We start from the raw sequence: 8,870 nt of genomic DNA, 5'->3' as shown, positions 1-8,870 counted from the left end.
TATAAAAATGGGTGAATAATCTAACCAGTCTTCTCTTTCTAAAATCTTTATACAGAGAATAAAAGAAATCAACCCAAAACTCCTTATTCACATATATTTATTTTGCTACAATTCATAAAAATTACATTTTCTTTTTGCTTTTCTGCATTTAAATAGAAAATCTGTATCTGAATAAAAATCTGCAACCAAGCAAATCTGCAACTCCTAGTCTTTTTCCCAAGCAACCTGCATGTAAAATTTTAGGGCTGTGACCATGGGATGCTCACCTCCCAGCCTAGGCTTACCAAAAGCCACCCCCGAGCTAGGAGAATCAAGACCTAGACGGGGTTACAACCAAGCAATACAACAAGCAAAGGGGAGGAAAATTACACAACAGAGACACCCTTTCCCAAGCTGAAAACTCCATCACAAAATGTGATGCCTTACTAGGGTGGAAGTGGACCAAGTACCCTAGGGGAGAAATATGCTAAATAAAACTTACAGCCAACTCATGGCACCCATGACTGCATAACCAGAATTCATCCTTAATCCCTACACTCTTATGACCCCCAACAAGGCAAGCATGCCATATTTGCTCCCCCTTATGACCCCCAAGTGTAATAACACAAAAGAAAGCAGCAAGGGTCTCATGGACAGACCCTTGAGATCACTCTCAAAATGAGAGCCTCTCACCCTAAGGGTTGTCAAGCTCCTTCCACCCCCAAGACCAATCTTTCCTCCCAAGGAAAGGAGGGTCTTGAACATTCCCCAAACACAACATTACATAAAACAACAATAAACAAGAAACACATAAATTTTGCAAATACAACACAACAAAGAGTTATAGCAATTTCCATTCACATTCTATAACAATTTTACATTTACATAAGAGGAGAAAAATAACACCAACCTTGACCTGCCAAAGGAAATCTAAGGGAAAGCTTGATGAAGAGCTGCCCAATCCACTAATTCTTTTCTGCAATTCCTTAGCCCCCAAATCTGCTATCCTAAAACTGATCTTCCTCCAAAATTTTCCAAAAATCTCCAAGGATGGAGAGTGGGTGATTAATTCACTAAGCTTCCATTCTTAGCCTAAGAAGGCCTCTCTCACTCCTTCCAACCTCTTGGATAGAGTGAGGGATCCCCCATTGGATTGGTCTTCCCTAGGTCTTACACACTCCCTAACCTAGGTGTCTAGAGAAGGGAAATGGAATGGGGAAGAGGGATTACTCCCTTCAAGAAGGTTCTCCTACCAAGGAAGGCACTCCTATAGATGGAATTCGTCCATCTTGGGAAAACCACTTTTTTGGGTGGTTAAACAAGTGCTAAGGGAAAGACACATGGCCAATTTTGGCCTTCACCCATAGGTACCCCATGAGGCCTAATAGAAATGGTCTAAAATTGACTCTAGGAGTTGATTTGACCCTCAGAAAGTCCACCTAAAGTTAACCTACGGGTCAACTCTGAGTTGACCTTTCTTGTGGCTCACTAACCTAGATTTCTTGGTTCCTTCAAGGATAATTAGGAGATATAACAATTAACAAAAATAAAACTTTCCAAAAAGGTGACAAGACAATTTGCCAACACAACATCCTACATAGCTGTCAAGTGACACTACAACATAATTCCACATCACAATTACATACATGGCAATTGTCCCTAAAATAATTTAAACAATTCAATAAATACAATTTACACTCATGCAACATTTTACATTTACGAATAAAATACAATACATACGGGGTGTTGTCTCTCCAAATAGACAACCCCTAGTTTTACTAACGCACATAGGCCTAGGCTCGATTCTCCATATTATTTCCATGGTCACATGGGTAATCTCCTACACAACTCAACTTAAACATTAGTACTTCCCAATAGCCTCATATAATATAAAATACATAATCAGAATACAATACATCCATTCTCCAAGGACTTGTCATTATAAAATACGTTTTGTCACAAATCAAAGTAATTCATCATAATCCTCAAAATTTGATCCCTCTACAAGATATGCAAACATATTTCTAACATTATAACAAATCCTGAAATTCGGATAATAACATACATCATCACAATATTACCCTAATCTGGAATCATATAATATTCTATAATCCACAAGGCATAGAAATGGGGCATCAAATATATATCAATATTACCAAAAATCGTGGGATCATAAAAAAAAAGTTCTATATCCATAGTGTGTCAAAACTAGCATCCAAAATAGTTCTAATATTAAAATAACTGAAGAGATAGGATAGATCGGGGTAGGGCCTCACACCCTCCCCCTCTAGGCATGAACATCCTCCTGGAGTTCATCAAAAAGATGAGGGTACTGTGATCTCATACGTGCTGCATCCTCCCATGAAGCTGTAACCTCATCATAGCAATCCCACTAGACCCTAACCTGGTCCAGCTCTCGACCTTGAAGGGCCAACGTCCGGCGAGCCAAAATGCAAATAGGCTCCAAAGCTAGCTGCCCATCCGACTCCACCTGCAAGGCATCCCAATCTAAAATATGAGACTCATCATAGATATATTTTCTCAAAACTGACACATGAAACACATTGTGGATGCGTGACAGGCTAGGTGGCAAAGCTCGATGATAAGCAAATGGTCCTATCCTCTCAAGGATCTCAAAAGGTCCGACAAAGCGAGGTGCGAGCTTAGAACCCTTTCCATAGCGGATTGGACTCTTATGCGGTCGCACTCTCAGAAAAACTCTGTCCCCAACCATGTAACTCCGGTCTATCCTCTTTGCATCTACATATTTCTTTTGCCTATCCTGTGCTTCTCTCAGGCGCTGTCTAATCAAAATTACCTGCTGCTCCATATCACGGACCATCTCAGGGCCTATGGCCACTCTATCTTCAATACGGTCCCAACTCAAAGGTGTCTTGCATGGTCTGTCGTACAAAGCCTGAAAAGGTGGCATCTCCAAGGAAGTTTGATGCCCATTATTATAGGTAAATTCTACTAAATGGAGGTACTCCTCCCATCGGGTCTGATGATCCATGATGTACATGCGGAGCATATCCTCTAACACCTGGTTAACCCGCTCTATCTGTCCATCTGTCTCTGGATGATAGGCTGTGCTGAAGTTGAGCTTGGTGCCCAATGCTGCCTGTAATGTCTTCCGAAAGGAAGAAGTAAAAAGAGAATCCCTATCAGAAATAATCTTGCATGGAACACCATGAAGCCTGACAATGTCTCGCAAGAACACCTGTGCCACTGCTAGAGCTGTGAAGGTAGTCCGGACGGGTGAGAAGTGGGCTACTTTGGTCAATTTGTCAACTGTCACCAAGATTGCATCATGGTGACGAGATGACATAGGAAGACCAATGATGAAGTCCATGGATATAGTATCCCACTTCCACTCTGGTATAGCATGGGACTGGAGTAACCCACCTGGATGGCGGTGCTCCACCTTGACTCTCTGACACTCAAGGCATCAGGCTACAATCTCGGCTATAAGCTGCCACATTCCTGGCCAATGATATAACTCCCTCAAGTCAGCATGCATCTTCTTAACCCCGGGATGCGCTGCATAAGTAGCTCTATGAGCCTCCATGATAATGAAATCTCGCAAACCCCCAGGAGAGGGTACATAGATGCGCCCTCTATGGCGTATTAAACCATCGGACTCTAAAGAGTAGTCCACAAACTTTCCCTCCAGGGCCTCCTGATTATGGATCCTCTGACAAACCTCTATATACCAATCATCCTCTGGCAATCGCTGCAAAATATGGTCTCTCAAATTTGTGCTCATGGATATGTTGTAAACCTCATGCCGTCTCCTACTTAGGGCATCTGCGACCACATTCTCCTTTCCTTTGATGTAGTGAACATCAAAATCATACTCACAAAGGAACTCCATCCATCTCCTCTGATGTGCATTAAGGTTAGGCTGGGTGAAGATGTATTGCAAACTCTGATGGTCTGAATGAAGCTCGAAGTGATGACCTAAAAGGAACTGTCTCCACCTCATCAGTGCATGTACAACCGCTGCAAGCTCTAGGTCATGCGTAGGGTAGTTAAGCTCGTGAGTTTTAAGTTTCCTAGACTCGTATGCTATAACCCTAGCTTCCTGCATAAGAACTGCTCCCAATCCATCTAAGGAAGCATCTGTGCATACCATGAAGTCGGCCGTGGGGTCTGGCACAATAAGAATAGGTGCACTAGTAAGTGCCCTTTTTAGATCCTGAAAAGCCTTCTCACACTTCTCTGACCACTCAAATTTCTTCCCTTTTCGCTGGAGGGATGTGATGGGGTGTGCAACTCTAGAAAATCCCTCAACAAAGCGTCTGTAGTATCCTGCTAAACCCATGAAGCTCCTGACCTCTGTCACACTGGTAGGGGCCGGCCAATCCATGATGGCTCTAATCTTTGATGGGTCAACTGAGATCCCATCGCCGGATATAACATGCCCTAGGTACTTGACCTCTGATCTAAAGAAAGCACACTTCGACAAACTGCCGAACAACTGGTTGTCCCTCAAACACTGCAAAACCTCCCTCAAATGCTCCTCATGCTCCTGCTCATTCCGGGAATATATCAATATGTCGTCGAGGAACACAATCACAAATCGGTCGAGGAAGGTGCAAAATACCCCATTCATGAGACTCATGAATACAGCTGGAGCATTCGTAAGACCGAATGGGACCACAGTGAACTCATAGTGGCCATATCTGGTGCGAAACGCGGTCTTGTGGATATCACTTTCCACAATCCTCAACTGATGATATCCTGACTTCAGGTCTATTTTGGAAAACACCTTAGCACCCTGAAGCTGATCAAACAATTCATCGATCCTTGGCAAGGGGTAGCGGTTCTTGATGGTTACTTTATTCAGTTGCCTGTAGTCAATGCACAACCGAAGGGATCCATCCTTCTTCTTCACGAAGATGACTGGTGCGCCCCAAGGGGAGACACTAGGACGAATGTGACCCTTCTCTAAGAGTTCCTCTAGCTGCATCTTGAGCTCATTACGGACCAAGGGATTAAACTAGACATCCCTATCAATGTTCAGAAAGAAAAAAAGGGGACCATAGCCAATGAAGAGAACTGTGGGAATCAGAAGAGTGGTAATCTGATGAATCTAGTCATGGAAGCTACCAAAAGCCAATAGAGCTATTGGAAGTGGGTCGAGCGTGAAATTGACACCCTCAAAATGGGGGTAAAAGAAATAATTGATATTTTCACTACTTTCCTTGAGCCTAGAAAATCGAAGAAACTCATGATTATGAACAAAAACTCTCCCAGAATGTTGAGGCAGTGAAATACAACCACAAATAAAGGATTGATAAGGTGGAACAATCCATGGCTGAGATTGAGAAAAATCTCAAGAACCTAGTTGACATTAGTAAAAAAGCCATGAGCAACAGTATTGAGGGGCTTGAAAATATTAATGCCATGGTTGCTGATTATAGATCCAATCACAGTGAACCGATGAAAGATCTTGGAGGAGATGATATGGCTACTGGAGACAACAAAACCACTGGACCTAGTTCTAGAACCAAGAGCAGAAGCAACAACAAGGGTACCTCCAGATTCATCATGGAGGAGCTGGAGGAAATCAATAGGATATCCATCCAAAAGAACAAGGATCTGGTGCTCTCTCTTAACTGAGAGCTTTTTCTTTTGTTTTGGCTTGTCTGTCTATGTTTCCTTTGTTTTTCGTTTCTACTCAGCATTTCTCCCCTATTTTGCTATTGTTTCTTGTTGGTTTGGCTGTTAACCAACTATTGTAAAACTTTAGGTTTCGGGTCCTTGTAAAACCCATTTATCTTTATCAAAAACATAATTCAATATGCAATAAACAAAATGGAAGCATAACACATGACACTAGATTTTGTATGTGGAAAACCCAATATGGGAAAAACTACAAAGAGATGATTCTCTTAGGAATAGTGTAATATGTAACCGATTACACAGTATAGAGGGTGGCTCACTGTCGGTTTGGCTCATTTTTGGTTTGGAATCACTATCCTATATACAAAAGAGGGCTTACAACTGGATTACAAAGTATACAAAAATTGAACTATTGTAGTTGCATCTCACACATGCATGAAATATAGTTCTCTTGAAGTACATAAGCTATCTCATAAATTTGCTATACTTGATTTGCACAACCATAGTATTTTTGCATATAGTAAACAAAATAATAATTTTTCAACAACCATACCATCAACACATAGTATTATTGGCAATATATATCTGCATCATATTAATTGACAAGATGGCCCAACCGAAAGAGAGATGAATGGACTTATCCACACACTACAGTAATCAAGGCGACTTCATGTGGTGTTGTCTTCTAGAAACAAGTAGACTGGTGGATCACTCTTTTCACCATATCCAAATAGGATTGGATCTCAACTCATCTTAAGACATGTGCTACCATCATATCCAGATAAGAATGGACCCCAAAACTGTGCATACATAATAAAACAATATTGCATATATATAAAGCACACTTTTCGGATCGGGTCACATACATACATGCTGGATAACATATGATATTCATAACATCAATGATAACAATGATAAATAGGCCAACAAATTCAATATGCATATATTAAGTCTAGCTTTTCCATCTATCTGTACTCTTCTAATTTTATGTTTATGAATAAATACTTGCATATGCAAAGGATCATTATGCGATGGCTTGTGTACTGGGATATCTTGTTGTGTAAAGGTGATGTGGGGGTGGAAGATAAAATTCTCACCATGGATTGAAAGGAATCTTCATTGATATTTTGAGGGACAACAAATTCATGGAGAGCTTTGTCTAGGATTTCCTTATGATGTGAAGATATGCGCAATAGCTCAAAAAAAGATATTTGTGTTGGAGTCTTTTTTAGTTAGTCAATCACATTGTAGATTCATGTTGGGGAAGGGTTAGATGGTGCCTCTTGAAGTGTAACCTTTGAGTGACAGGTGATCACTACATAGATTGGGCTCTTTTCTTTAATTGTAATGCTGGTCACAGACTCATATACTTGGCAAATGTGATTGATCATGTAATCATAAGATGCATGCATATAATTGGACTTATTATCCTGTGAACCTGAACTAGAGGCCTTTCCTTTGTCATGATTGTAGAAGGGGTTAGTAAAATTCATGTGATCTATGTTTGAAGTTTCTTTTGAGTTTTCAATACTTATGTCCCCTTGATCAATGAGGTCTTGAATTAAGTTCTTGAGCTTATAATACTTGGATGTTTCATGATCTTTAGTTCGGTGATATTCTTAGAAACCATTGTCATTCCACCAAGTAGGCTTGAGTGAACCAGGTTTGTAGGGTTTGAGTTTTGATAGTATTATCACATTAGATTGGATTGGCTTCTTGAGTGTGGATTCAATAGGTTCCCCTTAGGGAGTGTAATTTCATTTGGGATTGTTATTCCTCTATGAGCATTGGTTGCTAGGTTGTGTTGTGTTTGTCAAGACAACATTACTATTATTAGGCTGACTCTTATTAGGTGTGAATGTATTATTAGAGCCTTGAAGAGAGACAACAAGTTGAGCCCTATTTAGTACTCTAGAATCCATGATGCCAATGTTGGTGAATTTTTTGTTTTTTGACCATAATTTGAATTTCTCATTATTCGCATTGTTGGTCGAGTTTCTCTCCTTAGAATTATTCAAGATCCCTTATTCAATCATGTGTCCTTTCTCACACTTGATTCCTTTTTCCACTACCTAGTGAAATGAATTAAGACATTGCATTTGCAAAGGATATTTTATTTGGGGGAATAGGTTCTATGTGAACATGTCATCTTGTTCTTTCTCAAGAATATGACAAGGACTCCTTCAAGCGAGTGAGTGCCAGTGTTGTAAGAACGAAGTGAAAGATTCTCCCTCCTTTTTCTTAGTAGCACACAAGTCCATTAATTTTACAAGGTTATGAATGTTGTGAGAATAATGTGCAATGAACTATTTGGCTATCTCTCCCTATGATCTTATCTCTAGTGGGAGGTGAGAGAACCACTCTAAAGCTTGACCACCCAGGCTTCGAGGGAAAAGACGCATTAGGTAAGTATTATCATGTGCAACCTCTATATAGGCAGTAAAGAATTCTCAAATGTGATCTCTTGGGCCACCCTTCCCCTTATATTTCTTGAACTTAGGAATTTAAAAGTTTGAGGGAAAAGGTAACATATATATTGTCCAATCAAAGGGATATGGACATAGATCTTCCATCACATAGCTCCTTTTTGTGTTACCTGTTTGGAGGTTTATCATCTGTCTTTGTAGGTTATGAATTTCTTGGACAAGGAGAACTATTTGAGTCATTGGAATTGGTGTGGCATGATGAGAGCTAACAAAAGGGTTGTTATTGGTGTATACGAGAGATTGCCAAATATTTGAATGATTTTAGAGTTATGTATTGCTAGTCCCACTTGATGGGTTGAAGTATGCAAAATGAGTGCTGACGTTGGGATAAGTTTACCCAAACAAATTATGAGGACCTTGATTTAAATTTTGATTATTGTAGGTTGACCTTATAGAAACTAAGACCGAAGATCACGTACTTATTACCATTGATCCTCCAAGAGTCGAAATAGGGATTTGTGAGGCACTAGCCAATGTTTAGGATGAGGTTCTAGAAGCACTGGATGATGTTTATAATGACATACTGGTACTTGTTTGAGATGTTGTGTTTGTGTGTGTCTGAGTGCTTGAAGATGAGGTATTCAAATTTACACTCTAAGTAGAAGTCGTGGTGGCTTGGGTTGATGTTGATTGTGCACATTGTGTAGCACTTTGGGTAGAACTTGAAGTTGCCAGGGCCAGTTTGGGTTTGTTGAGAAGATGACCCTAATGTTCATCATGTGTTTGTATGAAGTGTAGTCCCGAGTGGTAGAATGGTCATAACATCAAAACCGGATG

Source organism: Cryptomeria japonica, chromosome 11, assembly GCF_030272615.1.
Source record: "Cryptomeria japonica chromosome 11, Sugi_1.0, whole genome shotgun sequence".
In the NCBI taxonomy this organism is placed as follows: domain Eukaryota; kingdom Viridiplantae; phylum Streptophyta; class Pinopsida; order Cupressales; family Cupressaceae; genus Cryptomeria; species Cryptomeria japonica.
This window is presented reverse-complemented; position numbering follows the sequence as displayed.